The sequence below is a fragment of the Gopherus evgoodei genome, chromosome 2 (assembly GCF_007399415.2).
Source record: "Gopherus evgoodei ecotype Sinaloan lineage chromosome 2, rGopEvg1_v1.p, whole genome shotgun sequence".
Classification (NCBI taxonomy): domain Eukaryota; kingdom Metazoa; phylum Chordata; order Testudines; family Testudinidae; genus Gopherus; species Gopherus evgoodei.
In genome coordinates, this window is record NC_044323.1 from 9,356,499 (window position 1) to 9,380,046 (window position 23,548).

A 23,548-nucleotide genomic window follows, 5' to 3' on the forward strand; every position below is an offset into this window, starting at 1 on the left:
ACCCTCAGCAAGTTTGTCGATGATACTAAACTGGGAGGAGTGGTAGATACACTGGAGGGTAGGGATAGGATACAGAGGGACCTAGACAAATTAGAGGATTGAGCCAGAAGAAATCTGATGAGGTTCAACAAGGACAAGTGCAGAGCCCTGCACTTAGGACGGAAGAATCCCATGCACTGCTACAGACTAGGAATCGAGTGGCTAGGCAGCAGTTCTGCAGAAAAGAACCTAGGGGTTACAGTGGACGAGAAGCTGGATATGAGTCAACAGTGTGCCTTTCTTGACAAGAAGGCTAATGGCATTTTGGGTTGTATAAGTAGGGGCATTGTCAGCAGATCGAGGGACATGATCATTCCCCCTATTCGACATTGTTGAGGCCTCGTCTGGAGTACTGTGTCCAGTTTTGGGCCCCACACTACAAGAAGGATGTGAAAAAATTGAAAAAAGAGTCCAGCGGAGGGCTACAAAAATTATTAGGGAGCTGGAGCACATGACTTACGAGGAGAGGCTGAGTGAACTGGGATTGTTTAGTCTGCAGAAGAGAAGAGTGAGGGGGGATTTGATAGCTGCTTTCAACTACGTGAAAGGGGGTTCCAAAGAGGATTGATCTAGATTGTTCTCAATGGTACCAGATAAAAGAACAAGGAGTAATGGTCTCTAGCTGTAGTGGGAGAGGTTTAGGCTGGATATTAGGAAAATCTTTTTCACTAGGAGGGTGGTGAAGAACTGGAATGGGTTACCTAGGGAGGTGGTGGAATCTCCATCCTTAGAGATTTTTAAGGCCTAGCTTGACAAAGCCCTGGCTGGGATGATTTAGTTGGTGTTGGTCCTGCTTTGAGCAGGGGGTTGGACTAAATGGCCTCCTGAGGTCCCTCCCAACCCTGATATTCTGTGATTCTATGATTCTCTATCTGCTTGCCCTGACCCCACACCGCTCCTGGAAGTGGCCAGCATGTCCAGCAGTGGCTCTTGGGGATGGAGTGGGGCAGTCGGCTCTGCCGTGTGCTGCCCTCGCCTGTGGGTATGCCCCCTCCCCAAAGCCCCCATTGGCCATGGTTTCCCGTTCCTGGCCAATGGGAGCTGCGGGGGGAGTGGTGCCTGCAGGCGAGGGCAATGCAGTGAGCCCTCTGCCCTGCCCCTCCTCCAGGGGCTGCAGGGGCATGGTGCCGGCCGCTTCCGGGAGCGGCATGGGACCAAGGCAGGCAGGGAGCCTGCCTTAGCCCTGCTGCACCACGGGGCTGCCAATCCTGCAGGCTGGATTGAAAGCCCTGATGGGCCGGATCTGGTCCACGGGCAGTAATTTGCCCTCCAGTGTACTACAATATAAATGTTGAAAAATAATCAGCTTTCATCTCCAGAAGCAGATGCAAAAATGTAATATCCATGAATGACCTGACAGGGACAGCAAAGGACACAATTTAACCAATGTAATGTAGTTTACCATTGGCCATTGTAAAAAGCAAACTCCTTTTAAGATGATGTATTTCCTTTGTTCCTATCATCTCTGTTAAGTAGGAAATGTCTAGTATCTTTTATTCTAATAGATGATTCATTTAACACTTTCTGAGACAATTAGGGGTAATTATTTCTTCCCACTCAGTTTTCCTTCTTAATTGATTCCTTAAATTCAGTTCCAAATAGTGATGGTTTAATGGACTGCTGTTTTATGTGGTTTTTCTCTGTATTGACTTGAAAGCATTTCTAATTGCTTTAGTTTCCTGTTCCTTGGATAATCATGTGGTTGTGATTCTGAATTCTAAATAGCACTTAAAAACATTTTGGCAAAAAAAACCCAAATCTCATGTTATAATTTGGAGGCGTAACATCAATAGATGAGAAATGCAGTTACCTTTTCAGAAGGAACTATTTCAGTTAAATCTAGTGATGGGACAATTTACTGATTTTGAAAATCAAAGCCCTGGAACCAGTTTCAAATATATCTTGTGTACCAGATGTATTAAACTTATGGAGAAACTAAAGGGGTAAATGCTTCTTATTTGTTTGATGGAATTGGAGCACTTAAACTTGATTACATTAGTATGTAATTACATGTTGATATAAAGAATTAAGGCCTATTCATGATTAATTTTGTAACATGACCATGCTTTTGTAAGAAAAAATAATTGTTTCTTAAAGAAAATACATGTTTGTAACCATTTGTTTTCTTCTGAAAGGAACAGTTTTAATCTACAACTCAGCATAAAAATCCTGAGAAGGGTAGGTATGCCAATTAGATGGTTAGTGATAAATAACACTTCACAAGTCACCTGGACCCAGATTTTTTAATGTATTTAGGCACCGACATCCGAGCAATTTCAATGAGTTAGGCACCTTAATACCTTTAAAAATCTGGGCCCTAGTAATTACACAGACAACTTGGGTAAGGTTAGGAAGTACCCTATACACTGACCAGGTGTTTGAAACAGCTACCAGCTTTACTAACCACAGACAACAATTACATCCTTTGCTGAGGTTGGAGCTTTTGCTGAAGTGGTCAGGCTTTGTGTTGCAGCTGTGGGAATAGCTAAAACACAGCATCACTGAAAAGGATGTTCCCTCTGATACATGGTGGGAAGTAAACAGTTCTTATTTGAGTACTGTCCCTGTAGGCACTCCACTCCAGCGTAGTTGCTGTCTCGTGGCATCATTGGAGTCTCTTTGGTGCACGCATGTCCCAACCCCCTCAGTTCCTTCTCAGTCATCCTCGGCTGAAGACAGAACTCGGGGCAGTGCTGAATCTTTTCCCCTATTGAGAGAAGAATTAGAGAAATTTAGATAAAAACATCCCAGTTATTACCCTACCTTTAGATAAGTTAGCTATAGTTGAGGACCAGGTAGCTGCTTTACAAATGTCCAGAGTCAGAACATGTGCCAGAAGAGCTGTTGAGGTCACTTGCAATCTTGTTTGATCTGTGACCCTTTTCAGCGGAGTGATATTAGCCAGATCATAGCACATGTGGATACATAAGGCTATCAAAGAAGAAATTGTTTGAGTAGAGATTGCTTGTCATTTCATTCTGTTTGCTATCTCCAAAATAGTTGAGAAGATCTACAAAACTGCTTAGCTCTATTGAGGTGGAATGCCAGCACTCTTCTGGCATTCAGGGTGTGCAAATGTCCCCCTTCTCTGTTCGAGTGTGGCTTCGGAAAGAATGAAGGTAAGTAAATTGGCTGGTTGACATGGAATGTAGATCCCATTTTTGGGACAAATCTTAGATGAGGGCAAAGGTAAAATTGTCCTTAGAGAAGATTGTATAGGGATGCTCAGACATCAGCACATGCAGCTTTCCTACCATTCTTGCAGAGGTGATGGCTACCAAACATGCTACCTACATTGATTGATGTAGTAGAGAGCATGTAGCCAAAGGCTCAGATGGAGGACCCATAAACCGTGATAAGTTCAGGTCCCATAGGGGGACAGGATCGTGCACCTGGGGATACAATTTGTCCAAGCCTTTGAGAAACCTCATTGACATGTTAGAAAAAACAGACCAATTATCTGCATGAGGGTGGAACGCAGAAAGAGCCGCTAGGTACACCTTGAATGAACTAATGGTCAATGCTTGGCGTTTCAGGTACAATAAGTATTCTAGACTGTGCAGGATCAAGGAACAGGATAGCAAAACACCAGAATGGCATGACCAGATGAAAAAAACATCTCCATTTAGAAAGGTAAGTAGCCCCAGTAGATGCTTTCTACTGTTTAGCAGGACATCCTGCACATCTTTTGAACAAGACTCTGTCATCTAATCATAGAGCATTCATGCATTTAAATTAAGAGCTTGTATGTTCAGATGGAGCTGTCAACCAAGGTCTTGGGAAATTAGATCTGAATCCAATGGACGTGAAATAGGAGGCTTCACTGATAGTTCCTAGAAAGTGGAGAATCAGTGTTGGTGGATCCCCACTAGGGCTATGAGTATGACTTTGGCCTGGACGCAAGTCTCTTGACTGTGCTAACAAGTATATGATTTGCACTTGTGTCATGGTATAAATCCCCACTCTGAACCTTAGCATCCAAAAGATGGAGTACCAGCATGAATTCCTCTAAGCTTCATTACCAGCTTAGAACCTGTAGCGCTGCCACCAACCAGGAATTACAGTGCCTGGTACACTCTGGTCCCCCCAAAATCTTGCCTGGGGACCCCCAAGACCCAGATCCTCTGGATCTTAACACAAGGAAAGTAAACCCTTTCCCCCACCGTTGCCTCTCCCAGGCTTCCCCTCCCTGGGTTACCCTGGAAGATCACTGTGTTTCAAACTCCTTGAATCTTAAACAGAGAGGAAAATGCACCTTCCCCCCTCCTTATCTCTCCCCCTCCCAGACTCTCCCTGAGAGAGACAGTAATCCTAACACAGAGAGAAATTAGCCTCTCTCTCCCCCTTTCCTCCTTTCTCCCCACCAATTCCCTGGTGAATCCAGACCCCGTCCCCTGGGGTCTCACACCAAAATAAAAAAACAATCAGGTTCTTAAACAAGAAACTTTTAATTAAAGAGAGAAAAACAGTAAAAATTACCTTTGTAAATTTAAAATGGAATAGGTACAGGGTCTTTCAGCTATAGACACTGGGAATACCCTCCCAGCCTAAGTATACAAGAACAAATTAAAATCCTTTCAGCAAAATACAAATTTGAACTCCTTCCAGCCAAATACACATTTGCAAATAAAGAAAACAAATATAAGCCTAACTCGATTTATGTACCTAGTACTTACTAGTCTGGACATATAAGAGACTGTATCAGAGAGATTGGAGAGAAACCTGGTTGCACGTCTGGTCACTCTCAGAACCCAGAGAGAGCAACAATCAAAATCTAACAGCACACACAAAAACTTCCCTCCTTCAAGATTTGAAAGTATCCTGTCCCCTGATTGGTCCTCTGGTCAGGTGACAGCCAGGCTCACTGAACTTAACCCTTTACAGGGAAAAGAGACATGAAGTACTTCTGTTCTATTAACCCTTGACTATCTGTTTATGACAACTTGGCACTAGTTTGTTACAAAGCCGTGATACATTTTAGCAGGCTTTCCAGTTTCCTCAATCATTTTCAAATTATTGAAGCTGTGGTTTGTGCATGCATGAGTCCTAAATACTACTACCTGTTTCTCTGAGACTGTGGATGAAATCCCTTTTTATCTGCTTGTCAAGGGCTTGTCTGAGCCTGACACCTGTGGAGTAGGGTCACCTCAGGTTTATAGGAAAGCAAATTTATGCTGAACTCAAAGTAGCCCCCTGAGCATTGAAGTCCATAATAGAGATCCAAGACAAATATTATCAGGGTGAAGGCCTGAGCTGCTGGCCCAGATTACATGGGTTAGGACAGGGATCACCTCTTTTCTGTAGCTTAGCTTCATCCAGAATTGTCCACTACTAGAAATGCATCTGTGACGTTATTGATATGAACTGGGACCATATAGAACATGGGTTGCAACCAAGGTCCTGTAGTGGCACCAAATCCTAGGTAAAGGGGGTCATATAAGATGTCTAAGACCAGGTTACGGATTACTGGTTATGATTATGCTGTCTGTATGTCTGTATCATTTTGGTAGTTGAAGTTTTGAATATTGGCTGTATGCTGTCTGTATTTCAAACTTGTGTTGTGTTACTGGGAAAGATCTCAGACAAGTTGGTGTCAGCTCTGTTTAGCCTGCCTGATGGCCCATTAAGGACCATCACCTACACAATTGTCCCATCGAGAGAAGGCAGTTACGCCCTGTGACTCAGCAGGGTGTGCAGAAACTGGCCCATGTGACTGCAAACTCCATTTTGCTATAACTTTCCACAGCAGGAACAAAGGAGTGTTCTTACACCTGGAAAAGCCTATATAAGGCGGAGGCCTCATCTCCATTTTGTCTTCAATCCTGCTTCTTACCTCTGGAGGGACTTTGCTACAAACTGAAGCTCTGCACAAAGGACTGAATGACCCATACCAACTGGGGATGTTTTCCAGAAACTTGATTTGAACCTGCAGTTTACTCCATCACTGCTACAAGCCTGAACTAAGAACTTTGCCATTACTGTATGCAATTGATTTCATTTAACCAATTCTAGCTCTCTTCTCTATCTTTTTCCTTTTATGAATAAACCTTTAGATTTTAGATTCTAAAGGATTGGCAACAGCATGATTTGTGGGTAAGATCTGATGTGTATATTGACCTGAGTCTGGGGCTTGGTCCTTTGGGATCGAGAGAACCTTTTTCTTTTACTGGGGTGTTGGTTTTCATAACCATTCATCCCCAGGATGGGTGGGACTGGTGGTGATACTGGGAGACTGGAGTGTCTAAGGAAATTGCTTGTGTGACTTGTGGTTAGCCAGTGGGGTAAAACCGAAGTCATTTTTGTCTGTGTGGTTTGGTTTGCCTTAGAGGTGGAAAAACCCCAGCCTGGGGCTGTGACTGCCCTGTTTAAGCAATTGGTCCTGAATTGGCACTCTCAGTTGGGTCCCGCCAGAACCGCATCGTCACAGCATCTAGCCGTTTTTATCAGTCATACTGAGCCTTTGTTGGCCTCTGCCTGCTGCTAGTTTGTCTAGGTGCTGGAGAACCAACTCTGATTGGTTCTGCCTGCATCTGATCATGGGAGGCCTCTCTAGGCATTTTTTGGAAGTCTGAACTTTCCTACCCTGTGACCTTAGGACCAGGTGCATCAATACAGTGAGGCCTCCAGCAGGAGGCAGCAAAAGCCTAGTACACCCCATCACACTTCTATATAGTGTAAAGGGACCATTTTGGATTCCAAATCAGTCAGCCTGTAACCATGTCTATGAAAACTTCCTCTGCTGACTGAGTTTTGATTCTGTGATTTTTAAATGTCCAGAGTTTAGATATTTATTTTTGCTAAAGATATTGGTGATCACATCCTTCATTCCCCTTACAGGGCCAACCTCTAAAAGGGCATAGGAACACATCAGTACAGGAACATGTTTGCATGGGGATCAATATTACATTTCTGATTGGGACATGACAGAATCTCATAAGCCTCTTCTACTGTAGAAGGAACAATTTGCTTGCAGTACAAAACTGTTCTGTAGATCCAGGGAAGCCAACACATTTCTATAGGCCAGTTGCCAGGGCAGTGTAGTAAGAGGAGGCCCTGAGATATAAACCTTGGTATCAGAGGCCTGGTTTGAGGCCTAAGGCCTGAACTAAGGTAATGGTCAAGACTTTGCTAACATAAAGCGAAGTTAAGCTGTGACCCAGAGGCAGGTCCTGCTCACAGAAGCTGGCAAGGAAAGGGCTGATGCTGCAAAAAGAGACATACCTAAAAGGTACTGGACACCAGATAGCAGAACATTCGCATACTTGTACACTCCACACATAACAAGGAACAGGCTGACCCATCCCAATGACAGGGCCAAAAGGGTAATATGGTGGATAGAGTTGTTTTGTTCGAACCAACTTGTACAAGGTGAGAGGCGGCACTTTACTGCGTAGAGGGGTTGTACCTTGCTATGTGGAAGGGTTTTACCTCAGTACATCAGGAGTGATGTGTAACTTGTTTGTACCTGTGTATAAGAATGCATCCCTGGGGCGGTGTCTTTGTCCGGCTGAGGGGGCAGTGGAAAGTCCTGCCACTGACTGAACTGAGTCTATTGACCGGGGATACATATTCGTAGTATGTCCTGTAGAGTAAAAATCTACAGGGAACTATTATTGTGCTTCGTACGGCAATAAACCTGGCCGAAGTGCCTTCTTACCTTACTAGACTCTGTGGTCATTGGGGGTTCTCTTCGGGTCTGCTGTGTCAGCTATCTTCAAAGAGCTGGGACAGCACACAGAGGGAACACATGCACGCAGCCGATTGATATCAACATTGAACAGAGCAGAGCACCACACTGGTAGCATCTGACAACAGGCAGTAGTGCTGGGCAGCAGTGCCTCCCTGTCTCGTCTCCCCAGTCCGAGTCCCCAACACTGATCAGTTTTTCTTTTTTTATTAAAAGAAACCAAACAAACCCAGAACACCTTGGGGGGATTGAATTTCTGCCTCACACCCAAACATGGATGGGGCCATATCTATACCCATTTTCCCCTGAAGACAGTACTGAATGGATCTGTGCATGTTCGGGGAGATTAAAGCAATCACACACATGCCACCAGGCACTGTGTTAAAAGCCTCCCAGAAATAAGCATGCCCTCAGGGTAGATCTTAATTATTTTGTAATGAACCTGCCATCTTTTATTGGGCAGTGGCTTAACCCCCAGTTCTACATCCAGCCAGCAGGACTACAACCTGAGGTCGGAAGGTTATATCTATACTGAGACTGTAACTCTTCAGGAAATGTACCATGCCCTTCCTGTGATCTGTAATTTGTCTAGCACACTCTGGGTGCTGAACAATAAGAAATATTAAGTACTACTTATTAAAAGACACAGAGATCGATATTCTCCCTCTGTGTGTGTGTGTAAAATCTAATTTGCAGTCTGACACATGGTCATTGAGATGTTAATGTACCATTTCCACTAAGACTTCATTGAAATGATACTCTCATATTAGAGTTACCAGTTTGTTTTTTAGAAAAAAAATGCTGACTAAACTATAAACAGTTTGGGGAACTTGGCAGGATCCATGTCCTGGATCCAGTGTTTCACAGCCCCAAGATAGGCAGTATTCCAGAATACTTTGGCATGGAAGTAACAGTTGGATGAGTTCTTTATTTAGACAGAGGTATTTGGAGGCATGAGCACAAAAATCAGCACGATCTGTATTCCAGAGCCACCTTTTTGGCATGCTATTTGCAACTGGATGTGTTCTTTATTTAGGCAGTGGAATTTGGCGGCTTAGAGGGAATAATTGGTAGGATCTACGTGGATCCAGCTTCTAGCTTTTTCCTTGCAAATGTAAATGTAGACATGTATATAAATTATCTAAATTTTGCCTGCAATGTGTTTGCAAATTATAGGCAAAAATGGAACATTTTTAAAAAAAGAAAACAAAAATCTGGCCTCATAAGCATGATACACTGGAAAACTGGTTGGCTGTGACAAAAATATGTCACAACTGATATTTAAGCAAACAAAAGTAGTAGTTACAATGGTTTAAAACATCTTATTTTTCAAAAAGTCAAAAGAGCCAACATGTACCCTATTTGCATACAAACAAGCAGTTAAGAAATCAGGCTTTTAGTCTGGAGAGAGTTTGTTCTAAATATCAATTAATCAACTCTCTTAAATACAGCACATCAGAGCAACACGGGAAAGATGTATCAGAGCAAAAGTAAATACTCCCTTCTGTTGGTGAGGGGAAGGAGAAGCCTCTGCCAAATGACAATTCAAAATCTTTGTTCCTCACTGCGATATTTAGATCAAGCATTTTTATGCCTATCAAACATGACAGCCAGGTGTGATGGGAATTTAATTCATAGTAAAAGGACATTTTCCCTGTAGATGGATATTTATGGCCCCTATCACTGCAGTTCCTGAATGCCATCCAAGAATTTGAAAATAGATATATGTACTGTTTGAATCATGGTAGTGTCTTGTGGTCCCAAGTGAGATCAGAGCCCCACTGTAATCGGTATTATGTAAACATGTAATAAGAGACCACCCCTATTCTAAATAGCTTAAAATGCAGATAGGTGAGACAAAGAACGGTAGAGGAAACAGAGGCCTACAGAGAGGTGAAATGACACAGCAAGTCTGTGGCAGAGCTGGGAATGGACCCCAGGTCTCCAAGGCCAGGAGCCTGTTCACTGGGCCACACTGCTTATCTGAACATATTTTTCTTCCTACCCAGCCTGTAGCTTGATGGTGTACGTGCTTGTACGTGAGAGGTTTTCTAAAGGAAAACTCAGTAGAAGATGAAGTTTGCATTTAGTTCTGAAAGTGACAAGGTCACCAGTCAGAGTCCCATAGTCTAGGTCCAACTTCTCTGAAGCCTCTCTCCCACACTCCATAAGTTCTCCCCTGCCCCCTGCTCCTAGTCAATAGTTTCATGATTCCATTGGAATATGGATGGTTTTGGAGGTCATGGGAAGCAATTACATATATATAAAGGAGAATATCCAAACAATACATGCCTTGATAGTCTTTTATTTGCCTGCAGCCCACATTGCTCAGTTGCTGGCTAAATAGATATAATTTGATATGTTGGCCTCAAAGCCATTATAGGTGATTGTGGACAATGTAATAGAAAGAGATAGAAATGCATTGTCTTCTGTTGGAGTGTTTTATAGTGAGCATTGAAAGGATCAAACGAGTAGGAGGCAGGGAGCTCATCAGATGCCTGTGGAAGCAGCTCCCTCTTGCATTGTCTCAATTTTCTGTGCTACAACACCCAGTCATCACTTCTGTAATTCCCAGTGTTTTCAGATGCGAGCAGTGGGTTAAGCAGTTACTGTAGACCACTTCGTATCTCTCGTTGCTCCTTGACACCAGAGAATGCCTGCCTACTTCAAAGAGCAGTTCCATTAACCTGAGCACTCTTACCGCTCAATTCACCAGCAACAGCAGTATCATGCAAATAGCAAGTGAGAGTGAATAGAGTGGAGGCGTGGAGGAAAGATGGGAAGGCACATGTCATGGCACCTCTGTAAAAGTGCAGCTAGGTGAGGACTAATGGAGCATATGCCCCTCTCGAAAGCAATGTGACAGCTGCTTCTTATTATTCATATAAAGTGCAGTTAGCCTTCATGCAACTCTTTCTCCAAAGGCCATTCTCATATTTTCAATTGGATCACATTTGGTTGCACAGACAGCCCATGTTACAAGAAAAAATTACTAGGTGCTGAGGTGCCTGGGACATCTCAGGATTTGGGTCCCTGGAGAGCTACTGGGAGGAGGGATGCAGCCTCGGAAGGCAGGTTACCAGAGCAACGTTGAGCTGTGTGAGCAAAGAAAAGGGACTGATGTTGGGTTGTGGACTCCAGGTGGCAGGAAGGCTGCTGGGGTAGTTAATTGAACAGACCAGTTCCTGCATCTAGTCCAGTATCCTGACTTAGTGACCCATGTCCAGTAGTTCAGAAGAAGGTACAAGAAATCCCACAGTAGACCCTTACAACCAATCTTTAGGGCAGAGGTGAGCAAACTACAGCAGCCCACGGGACCCTCCTGCCCAGCCCCTGTGGTCCTGGCCCAGGAGGCTAGCCCCCGGCCCCTCCTCTGCTGTCCCCCCTTCCCGCTCTGGGTGGCAGGGCTGCGAGCTCCTGGAGCAGCGCAGCTGCAGACCTCAGCCTGACGCGGTGCTCTGTGCTGCGTGGTACTTGGCTGGCTCCATCCGGGCCGCGCTGCTGCCTGTCCAGCCGCACTGCCAGCCACTGGTGCTCCAGGTAGAGCAGTAAGGGGGCGGGGAGCAGGGGGAGTTGGATAGAGGGCTGGGGTGTTCAGGGGGTGGTCAGAGGCTGGGGGTGTGGATGGAGGTTGAGGTGGTCAGAGGGTGGGGATCAGGGGGGTTGAATGGGGGCAGAGGACCCGGAGGGGCAGTCAGGAAGGAGAGGGGGATTGGATGGGGCAGCAGGGGGGCAGTCAGGGGCGGGGGTTCTGGGGACGGTCAGGGAGAGGGGGGGTGGGGCAGGGGTCCCAGGGGGCAGTCAGGAATGGGGGAGTTGGATGAGGCAGCAGGGGACAGTCAGGGGTGGGGGTACCAGGGGCAGTCAGGGGACAGGGAGAAGGGGTGGTTGCTGGGGGCAGGGGTCCCAGGGGGGGCAGTCAGGAAGGAGAGGGGTTGGATGGGATGGTGAGGGGCAGTTGGGGTGGGGGGCAGTTAGGGGGAAGTGGGTCCGGGGTGGTCATGGAAAAGGGGTGGTTGGATGGGGCAGGGGTCCCGGGGGGGCAGTCAAGAAGGAGAGGGGGTTTGGAATGGGGCAGCAGGGGCAGTTAGGGGTGGGGGGTCCAGGGGCAGTCAGAGGTCAAAGAGCTGGGAGGGGAATGGGGCAAGGGTCCCGGTGGGTCCATCAGGGAACGGGGGGGGTTGGATGGGGCAGGAGCCCTGGGGGGGGGGTCCATCAGAGGGCAAGAAGGAGGGTGGGTGTTAGATGGGGACAGGGGCCATGGTATGCCTAGCTTTTTAGAGAGGCCCAGCTTCCCCTGACCGGCCCTCCATACAATTTGAGAAACCACAGCCCTCAGGCCAAAAAGTTTACTCACCCCTGCTTTAGGGAATGTTACTTCCCAAGGTCCAAATCCCATCAGTTGATAGCTTGTGCCCTGATGCAGGAGGACTTATATATCCCTTTAAAAAATCGTATCTAGTATACCTGATCATTTCCTTCAATCTTTCTAAAGTCTTGATGTTCATGATATCTTGCATCAGTGAATTCTACAGCAATAAAGCTAAATATTGTTTTATGTAACACAGCTAGTTTATAAGATTTTCTATATAAAAAGCTATATCGAAAATGTGGTTTGACCAGACACAGCGATAGTTCTCTTGGGCTATTACTGCATATGGCTTAAATAAGCAATCATAGAAAAAGGAGTGCATTAATAGTTTTCCTTTTATACTACTTCACTTTAGCCACTCAAAAATAATTATAATGTTGCCTTGCACAGAATGAAACATTTTTCATTCAGTGCTATCACAAAGTAGGTTGTTTTAATGGTTCTTCTTCGAGTGCTTGCTCATATCGATTCCAATTAGGTGTGTGCGCGCCGCATGCACGCTCGTCGGAAGATTTTTACCCTAGCAACACTTGGTGGGTCAGCTGGGCGCCCTCTGGAGTGGCGCCGTTATGGCACTGGATATATACCCCTGCCCACCCAACGGCCCTTCAGTTCCTTCTTGCTGCCCATGATTGTCGTTGGAACTGTGGAGCGTGGCTTTGCTGATCTCCACATCCCTAACTACTCGTAGTTCTTTGCTGTTACTGTGTGTATAGTTCGAGTTCTTGTAGTTATAGCTAGTATTAGTTGTTGTCTTTATAATTAGTGTATATAGTTTAAGGGGGAATCGGGGATTAGCCCCTTTCCTCCACCCCGGTGCGGGCCCATGCCCAAGGCACCGGGATTCAAACTGTGGTCGGCGTGCCAAAAGCCGATGCCAATAGGGGATCCCCACGACTCCTGCCTCAAGTGCCTAGGGGAATCCCACCTTACCGATAAGTGCCGCATCTGCAAGTCGTTTAAACCAAGGACGAAGAAGGAGCAGGACTTTCGATTGAAACAGCTCCTCATGGAGTTGGCACTTAGTCCTGCAGCGTCGGCACCGAGCGCCCAACAGACTGCTTCAGTAACGAGCGCCCCTTCGGCCCCGGACCACTCCGGTACCAAGAAGGAGTCTCGGCACCAACCCTTACTGGCACCGACATCTGCTCGCACCACTCCGTGTCCCTGAGGCCCGGGAAGCAACATAGTGCTTCGACTTCTGCTCCATGGAAGGAGCGCTCCTCCAAGACGATTAGTCCAGCACCGTCATCTGCCGCGGCACTGTCAACTGTGGCACCACAGATTGCACCTCCGCCAAGCTCGGCACCGTCGATTCCGGTCTCACAAGGGCCATCGAGTCCAGCACCTGACAGCTCCCCGGCTCATGCTGTGGTTGAGCTTGCCCTCCCTTCTATGCTGGAAACCTTCTCCACGGCAAGGGAGCTCATCACAATGACAGAGTCAAACGGCCTCAACTCCTAGCACCGCCGGTGCGGGTCATACAATCCATCGGCAAGCTGGCCATGGTAAGGCCTCCTTCCGTTGGTCCACCAGAGAGACGTCGTTCAAGATCCCGGTCTCGCAGATGCTCTCGATTGCGCCGTTCCGCTCCCGGCACCGCTCTCCATCGCTGTACCAGTCACACTAGCGGCACCGTTCGACATCTCGTTCGCCGGACAGATACTCCCGGTACCAATCTGGCTCATGGCACCGATTTCGCTCCAGACGAAAGGACTCGAGATCTCGGTTGACATCCCCGCACCAATGTGGTAGAAGGTCCCGGACTTCCTCGCTGTGCTGTTATAGCTTCCAGTACCTCTCCCCGGCACCGCCCCGGGCCCGAGTGTTGAGAACAGTGGCACCCTCCCAGGGCCTATCAGCACCGCCGTGGCCTTCAAGACACACATCGGTGTCATCGCAGGCTGGTAGCATATCCTGTCATCGGGAGCATGACTCTGATGTCCCCAGCCATATATTCCCAGAGAGACAGAACCACGAGCAAAGGCCTTATCACTGGTCCTTCTGGACACCGTGGGCATACCACCAAAGCCAAGGTGCTCCATCCGTGGCTCAACGGTCAGCCCCCTGAGAACACCGGGTACCAGAGGCGACATTAAGCCACCCCCCCCCCATGGGCACGGATGAGGCTCCAATTCCATCTGCATTCACCGAGGTTCCACCGGATGCAGATGACGCCCCTCAGGTACAGGAGCCACCACAGGACCCCTTGGTCCCGGGCCTCTCCTCCTCCTCCTCGCCTGGTGAGGCAGTGGCGGGGACATCCTCCTCAGGTCCTCCACCAATTGACCTCAGGGCCCATCAGGACCTTTTGAGGTGAGTGGCTCTTGCAGGTGCAGGAGGTCCCTGAAATAGAGGACCCGGTCGTGGACATCCTATCTGCTGATGCACCTACTAGAGTGGCTCTTCCGTTCATCCGCACCATACAGGCTAATGCAGACACCATTTGGCAATCGCCAGCTTCAATTCCACCTACAGCAAGGGGAGTAGAGAGAAAATATATGGTCCCCTCAAAGGGGTATGAATATCTCTACACTCACCCACTTCCTTGCTCTCTTGTTGTCCAGTCGGTGAATGAACGAGAGCGTCATGGCCAACAAGCCCCGGCTCCTAAGTCAAAGGAGGCTAGGTGCATGGACCTCCTATCCCGCAAAATATACTTGGCCGGGGGCCTCCAACTTAGGGTTGGGAATGAACAAGCACTCCTAAATAGGTATAACTTTAACACTTGGGTGTCCTTGGGGAAGTTTACAGAACTCTGGCATCAGGAGTGACGATAAGGTGTATCTCCTGTCTCCAGGTATCAGGCTTTCCCCCTGAATTGCAACAAACTATTCAGGATTTACCCTTCAAAGGCCAGGGCCTTTTCTCAGACAAGACTGACCCCAGGTTGCAAAGTCTGAAGGACAATAGCATTATAATGTGCTTGCTGGGTATGAACACACCAGTGACCCAACGCAGGACCTTCCGGCCCCAGCTACACCGTCCTTATGCCCAGCCTAGGCCATGTCAGGACATTACCAGAAGGCATGGCAGGGGGAATCGTCGGAGACAGTCTGGCCCTCAAGGAGCTCAAAATCAGGTGCCCCCTAAACCACCAGCGGGGCCCAAGCAGAACTTTTGATGGGATGCCCGAGGACGGCCCACCAGTTACCCTATCGGATCCTTCTCCACCATTTTTCAACCGCCTTTCCCAATTCCTCCCTGCCTGGTCCCAGCTAACTTCAGATCGTTGGGTCCTGTGCACGGTGAAAGGGGGATACCACCTCCAGTTTGCTTCAACCCCACCTTCCCACCCTCTCTGCCCGTCCCTCTTCAGGGACCCCTTTCACGAGCAATTCCTCTTACAAGAGGTCCAGTCGCTCCTTGCCATGGGAGCAATAGAGGAGGTGCCAAAGGACATGAGAGACAAGGGGTTTTATTCCCGCTGCTTCTTAATCCCCAAGGCAAAGGGAGGTCTACGACCGATCCTAGACCTGTGAGAAATCAACAAATTCATGATAAAGCTAAAGTTCTGCATGGTATCCCTGGGGACCATTATCCCGTCCCTGGATCCAGGAGACTGGTGTGCCGCCTTCTATATGAAGGACACATATTTCCACATCGCAATTTATCCACCACACAGACGGTACCTCCGTTTCGTGGTCAACCACCAACACTTTCAGTTCACTATACTTCCGTTTGGCCCTTCTACAGCTCCACGTGTCTTCACAAAATGCATGGCTGTAGTCGCTGCCTCCCTCCAGCGTCGTCGAGTACACATTTACCTGTATCTCAACGATTGGCTCATTCGATGGACTTCCCAGTGGCAAGTATCACAGCACCTGCACATCATCAGAGACCTCTTCGGGAGCCTAGGCCTGATGATCAACACAGAAAAGTCTACTCTCACACCCATGTAGAGAATAGACTTCATTGGAGCAGTTCTGGATTCCAATCTGGCCAGAGCCTGCCTCCCACAGTCGTGTTTTCAGACAATGGCTTCAATAATCCAAAGTCTTCAAACCTTCCCGACAACGCGGTGTGCACCTCCCTCAGCCTAGTAAGTCACATAGCTTCCTGCACCTTCGTGACCAAGCACGCCAGGCAACGCCTCCATCCCTTCCAACCTGGCTTGCTTCAATATACCAACCACGCAGAGACAGCCTGGACTCGGTGCTCACTATCCCCAGGAAGTTCTGGGCTCCCTAACCTGGTGGCTAGACCCCACTCTAGTCTGTGCAGGGATGCCATTCCACCCACCACAACCCTCGATGGCCCTAACCACAGATGCGTCATCTCTGGGTTGGGGTGCCCACCTCGGGAGCCTTCGCACTCAAGGCCTCTGGTCGCCCCATGAACTGGCCTTACACATCAATGTGCGGGAGCTGAGAGCAGTCCGTCTAGCATGCCAAGTGTTTCAAGACCATCTCCAAGGCCATTGTGTATCATGTTCACAGACAACACAACAGCCATGTTTTACATAAACAAGCAGGGTGGAGCATGCTCCTCCCTCCTTTGTCAAGAAGCTGTCCACCTTTGGAATTTTTGCATAGCCCACTCGATCGAATTGGTAGCATCTTTTTCCCAGGAGTCCAGAACACTCTGGCGGATCACCTCAGTAGGTCCTTCCTGTCTCACAAGTGGTCGATTCACCCAGACGTCATCCATCCTGTTTTCCGGAAGTGGGGCTTTCCCCACATAGACCTCTTTACCTCCTGAGAGAACAGGAAATGCCAGGTGTTCTGCTCCTTCCAAGGACTCTCCCCGGGCTCCCTCTCAGATGCATTTCTGATCCCGTGGAACAGGCACCTACTTTATGCCTTCCCACTGTTTCCACTCATCCACAGAGTCCTACTCAAGCTCCGCAGGAACAGCACTCACCTGATCCTGATTGCTCCAGCATGGCCGAGGCAGCACTGGTACACCACGTTGTTCGACCTCTCAGTGGCAGACCCGATTCCCCTGCCACTCTGGCCGGACCTCATAACACAGGACTTTGGCAGGCTTCACCATCCGGACCTGCAGTCCCTTCATCTCACGGCATGGTTGCTGCATGGTTGAGCCAGTCTGAGTTGCATTGCTCTGCCTCGGTCCAGCAGGTGCTCTTGGGCAGTAGGAAACCTTCCACTAGGATGACATATCTCGCCAAGTGGAAGCATTTCTCCTGTTGGTGCACTCAGCGTAACTTAGTCCCCAGACAGGTGTCCGTTCCCACTGTCCTGGACTACCTCTGGTCTTTAAAAGAGCCGGGCCTAGCAGTCTCTTCCATAAAGGTGCATCTGGCAGCCATTTCCGCCTTCCATCCAGGGGAAAATGACTGATCAATCTTCTCTCGCCCTATAGTTTCAAGGTTCCTCAAAGGATTGGAATGTTTGTATCCTCAAGTTAGACGCCCAACCCCTACCTGGGATCTAAACCTGGTGCTAGCCAAGCTTATGAGTGCTCCTTTCAAACCACTGGCTACCTGCTCGCTGCTGTACCTTTCCTGGAAGACAGCCTTTCTCGTCACTATTACTTCAGTGAGACAAGTATCTAGCTTCGGGCTTTGACAGCGGACCCCCCATACACGGTATTCCATAAGGACAAGGTACAGCTGCGACCACACCCTTCTTTCCTCCCTAAGGTGATGTCCGCCTTTCATGTCTACCAAGACATCTTCCTCCCAGTCTTCTTCCCGAAGCTGCACTCATCGCGTCGAGAACAACAGCTACACACCCTGGACTTCTGCAAGGCTCTCGCCTTTTATATCGAGAGAACCAAACCCTTCCTAAGGTCACCTCAGCTCTTTGTAGCTGTCGCAGACCGGATGAAAGGTCTACCGGTCTCTTCTCAATGGATTTCATCTTGGGTAACATCCTGCATCCGCACATGCTATGAACTGGCTCAAGTTCCGGCTAGCCACCTCACCGCCCATTCTACTCGGGCGCAAGCTTCATCTGCTGCCTTCCTGGCCCATGTCCCCATCCAGGAAATATGTCGGGCAGCAACCTGGTCATCGATTCACACCTTTGCCGCACATTACGCATTGGTTCAACAGTCCACAGATGATGCAGCATTTGGCTCAGCAGTTTTGCATTCTGCAACATCTCGCTCCGACCCCACCACCTAGGTAAGGCTTGTGAATCACCTAATTGGAATCGATATGAGGAAGCACTCGAAGAAGAAAAGATGGTTACTCACCTTTGTAACTGTTGTTCTTCAAGATATGTTGCTCACATCCATTCCAAACCCGCCCTCCTTCCCCTCTGTCAGAGTAGCTGGCAAAAAGGAACTGAAGGGCTGTTGGGTCAGCAGGGGTATATATCCAGCGCCATAACGGCTCCACTCCAGGGGCGCCCAACCGAACCACTGAGTGTCGCTAGGGTAAAAATCTTCCGACGAGTGTGCACACGGCATGCGCACACCTAATTGGAATGGATATGAGCAACACATCTCGAAGAACAACAGTTACAAAGGTGAGTAACCATCTTTTTCTGCTATTGTACATTATTAACTTTTTACTTTTCTTGCTACATTTAAACAACACAAACTCCTGTTCTTAATGACTGGCAGTTTTCAGTTAGGAGAATTTCCAAACAGGCATATTTTTCCCAATGAAAACTTGGGTGAGCTTAGTTCCCCTTACCCCCATTTCTCTCTTATTGCTCACTTCTTTCAGGGAATATTTGAACAACTTTTATTTTTCAAACTACTTTAATAAAGGCAACTCACTGTAGATGAAATTCACCTTTGTTCATAGACCAACACGGTGCCCGAGTACTGGCCAGCGGACGAGCATTCACTGAAAATCGTCGGCATTTCGGCAGCGACACCTCTGGATGACACTGCTTGTCGGCAACATTTCAGCAACGACACCTATTGACGTTGCTGCTTGTTGGCAGAATTTCAGCAGATGCTCGTCCGCTGAGACGGTCCTCCATGGCTGGTCGTCTGGCGCCCGCCAGAAAAAAAAGGTTGGGGACCACTGACATAGAGACTCTGTGTAACTAGATGGTGAGGGATGCTCACTGTAAATTGTTTGGAACACTATGAATAACTTCTAAACAACTGCTATTAGACAATAAATCTACTAGCGTTCCTTACATAAAACACTGTGGTGGAACAAACATTATCTTAACAGAAAGCTTCCCTAGTAACTTAAGCTTGAGCAGCGCTCACCTCTGTTTCTCCCCTCTTCCCTGTGTGGTAAGGTTAGGAGGGATCTTGGGTGCCAGGATGGATGCTGATCAAGGGAAGCTCTGGGTTTGATGACTGGAACCTGAGTTATAGAAATTGGGTGCAAGGAGATTGCTTACATGGTGCAGAACATTTTATTGTGTACAACCGTCTAGTACCTCTGGGCAACCCTGGAACCCGCTTCCAAACAAAAGAAAAGGGGCTGCTCACCCACAGTAACAACTGCCATCTGACTCTACCAAACTGCAGTCAGCCTAACTAAGAGCATCTGGTATCCTGAGACCTATTTCCCCCAGCTACCATCCTTAATGGCCATAGCCCCTGTCCACGGGGAACCAGCAATTCAAAAACCCTTGAGTCAGGTCCAAGGCCTCTGGAGGGGGAAACCCCTCCCAGTCTGACTGCCGTAGAGTCAGCCACTCCCTGTGTCCGCTCTAGGCCTTCTACATACGAGCTGGAGGACTTTCTGCAGGCTCTGTCTTAATACTCCAGGGGTCAGGTGTGGTATACCTGTATCCAAAATGGTGAAAGCATTGGTACATCTCACTGAGTGCTTCCCCATTCTCCCTTTAACAGCGACAGAATCCAAGTTTAAAGCAGTTAGCTGATAGCTAAACGTTAGTTAGTTCCATAGGCTCTGTAGTCTCTAGGGGTGAGAAATGCCCCCTCTGTAGATTCATAAAACACACCACAGTGGACTAAACTTTACCTTATTGTAGGGCTTCTATAGCAAATTAAAGCTGGAAGAGCACTCACCTATATTCATAATGGTACAGGTTTTGGGACCCGCTCTCACAGCAGAAACAATTCTTGGCTCTGCCTCTATCAGCGGGTGAGTCCTCAGGGCCACTATTGCCAATCATGTGAGAAGCATATCATAAAAATTGCCAAACAACACTTTGGTTAAAAAATTCTGAATTTTTGCTATTTCAAAAGAATATGTCTACTTCCACCAAGGACTTGGTGTATTTGAAAGTAGATACAAAAGCTACCAACCATCTTGCAAAAAAAGAGTACAAAAGTAGTGCTGTTTAGAAAAGAAGTTAAAAAAAACCAGTGGATTGCATTCCCCTGTTCGAGCACTCATAATATCTTCTCAGAATTGTCCAATTTGTCCTCTGCTAGAGTAAAATTACTTGTGCTACAGTCATTGCTGTTGTTATTATTGCTTAAAATCATTCACGTCTGTTTCAAACTGGACAATCATCTCTTTTGTTGGAGTAAATGATTTGCAGTATAGTCTATGGTTGTTGAGGGGAAACGCTAATCATATAAGATAGCATTTAGTAAATGGTCAACCTCTTATTTTGAATCTTGCATTTTAGTAAACTTATGATAGAAAAGATTCTTTCAGCCACAGTGTTACTTAGTGGCAGGCATGCATACTGTGAAATTTCACTAAATGGATGTCTGCCAAGCAGATCCTTGTTGTCAGATACCTTGCACTAGAAAGTGGCAATATCAGTTGGGAATGGTCCAGTTATTGCAGTCCAATCTATTAATGCTAAATTCAGGACCAGCGCCAGTGTTTTTGGTGCCCTAGGTGCACGGCCATTTCGCCGCCCCGCGCACTGCTCCCGCAGCTCTGGTGGACCTGCCGCAGGCATTCCTGTGGAGGTCCGATGGTCCCGCAGTTCTGGTGGAGCTGCCGCAGGTGTGCCTGCGGGAGGTCCACCGGAGCCACGGGACCAGTGGACTGTCCGCAGGAATGCCTGCGGCAGATCCACCAGAACCGTGGGACCAGCGGACCCTCCGCAGGCAAGCCTGCGGCAGGTCAACCGGAGCCGACTGCCACTCCCACCCCCCCCGCAAAATGCCTCCCCCCAATAATCCTGGCTCCGTAGGCGATTGCCTAGGTTGCCTAAATGGAAGCGCCAGCCCTGGCTAAATTGCACCACTGTTTCTACAGGTTAGACAGGTCACACTGGGCAAAGCATAGCTCGAATGACAAATCTTGGGAAAATCACTTGAGAGATTTGGGTCAAACAAGGAGCCAGAGAAAGATGTTTGATTTTGTAAAGCACAGTCAATGCTGAAGAAAGTTTCTTCATTACTTCTGCCACAGCCACTTCCAGAAAATTGAGAAACCTTTCTTTCAGAGTAGTCTTGGAATCAAAACTGAGGCTGGCTATTCCCAGTCAACCTTGTCAAGAGAGAGCTAAATGAAAACAAAATCTGTATTCACACACAGCCTGACATGTGACAGGTGAAGGATTTGCTTCAACCGGGAAAAGGCAAATGCTCGTGCTCTTTCAGTAAAGAGAAATGATCCATTTCTGTTTGCTGAAAAAGCAATTTCATGCACTGGACCTTCAATAAGACTGGTTTCAGAAACAGAAGACACAACCTGTTCCTCTTATCACCATGAATCTCACTGAGTGTTTGAGCCATGTAGCAATGCTTATGAGAACTTGCCATCTGGAAATATATCTTGTTCTCAGTCTAAGAATCAAGGATTCTGGCTATCTGGGGCTTCAGAACAAAATAGCCATATTGTCTGAGAAGGATGAACAAATGCTGCAGGAATTTTGCCATCATTGATAAGAGTGTATATTTGTTGAAATGCTTCGTGACCAGTTATGCTCACTTTAAACCAAGAATATGTTTTCCTCACCAAAAGTCAATACAAGAGGGAATTTCTTCAATTGCTTTGCAAGCACAGAGGTGAATTGAGTGACAAACACACTTGAACAATACCAGATTTGTACACTTTTCCTTCATTGTGGTGAAGTGACTGATTGGATCCACACATTATTAGCAAACATCTGCACCAGTTCAAGTATAGTTTTCAATGTTTATGTTCATTTGCTTCAAATGACTGTCAAGAATAGAGATGAGACTCTGGTGTTATTGAGATGACTGGAACCAAACTTGATGGGATGATCGTCTATAAAGAATTAATATGTATACACACACACACACACACACTCACACACACGCACACACACATACTTTGGAACTGCAATATCAGTAGATTCATCTACTAGAAAAGTTGGAATTTCCTGTATCCTCAGACAGTTCGGCAGCAACACAAGGACCAATCACACTTTTGATGGGTTTAGTGCATTTAGACTTGGGTATCTGCATATCAGATGTAATTCCTCCAGGCATTTTTGTCTTCAGCACATCAACCATATGGTCAACTGTCCCAACAGAAGAATGAGATGGAATATGGGAAGAAATTATTAGTTCAGCTGCTTTCCTTCTCAACTGCAAATTTTGTATCATCCAGTCTTGGCTGTGATGGCCCTGGTGTAGTGTGGACCGTAGGACTTCTATGCTTTGAACTAACAGCTTGCTTTCTTATGTAAGTAAGGTCTGAATGAGCTCTCCCCTGACAGCTAGTAATGAGCTGTGGGGGGGAACGGCTTCAGGAACAGACTGTATTTACATGAACACACCTACTCTGCCTAAGTATCCAGCCAACAGAGCTGTGTTACTGAAGGGATCAATTTTGACTGGCGTTGGGTTACAAATCACTTTAGTATTGAATGCAGGAGTAATGAAATGTTGTTATCCTTATTGTACGAGTAAAGAGCAGCAGAACTGTATTTAGCCTGTCCTGACTGAGTGGGTCACCCTCAACTTAATTTCACTCACTAAGCAGGGGGTTCAGATGCCAAATCCCATTGGAAAGAGAGAGTGGGTGGGGACAATGTTTCTGCCTGGAGGTGTGTGCTCTGCCTCACAGCTATAGGCACTATTTGACCTGTCCCCTCCCCTGTTTAAAGATAGAGCTCATTAGATTCCACTGAGAATCTTTTGTTAAGTGACCACTGTCATAAACAGATAGCTAAGGGTTAACGTTCTTTTACCTGTAAAGGGTTAACACAGGGAACCAAACACATGACCAGAGGACCAATCAGGAAACTAGACTTTTTCAAATCTGGGTGGAGGGAAGTTTTGGGTGTGAGTTCTTTGTTTTTGGTCTTGGGTCTGTGTCCTCTCGGCTCTAAGAGTGATTTTTCTATCTCCAGGCTTTCTAATCTGCTGTTTCCAAGTTGTAAGTACAAGGATAGTAAGACAATAGGTTTATATTGTTTTTTTGTATTTACATGTGTGTAGTTGCTGGAATGTTTTAAATTGTATTCTTTTTGGATAAGGCTGTTTATTCATTTTTTTCTTTTAAGCAATTGACCCTGTATATTGTCACCTTGATACAGAGACTATTTTTAATGTCCTTTTTTCATTATTTTTATGTAAAGCTTTCTTTTTAAGACCTGTTGGAGTTTTTCTTTAGTGGGGACTCCAGGGAATTGAGTCTGCAGCTCACCAGGGAACTGGTGGGAGGA

The 23,548-nt window shown here is 47.0% G+C and overlaps 1 long non-coding RNA gene across 2 annotated transcripts in view; it reads left to right on the forward strand.

The window, feature by feature from the left end:
- Nucleotides 1–1,200: 1,200 nt before the first annotated feature.
- LOC115645382 overlaps nt 1,201–23,548 on the forward strand; it is a 107,818-nt gene continuing 85,470 nt past the window's right edge. Inside the window, exons 1-4 of one of the 2 annotated variants that reach the window (XR_003998726.1) lie at nt 1,201–2,217; nt 3,040–3,158; nt 3,576–3,672; nt 5,786–5,825. This is a non-coding gene — a long non-coding RNA (uncharacterized LOC115645382). Of the gene's footprint in view, nt 2,218–3,039; nt 3,159–3,575; nt 3,673–5,785; nt 5,826–23,548 lie in introns of those variants that run through there. The other variant, XR_003998727.1, reaches the window with a different exon arrangement.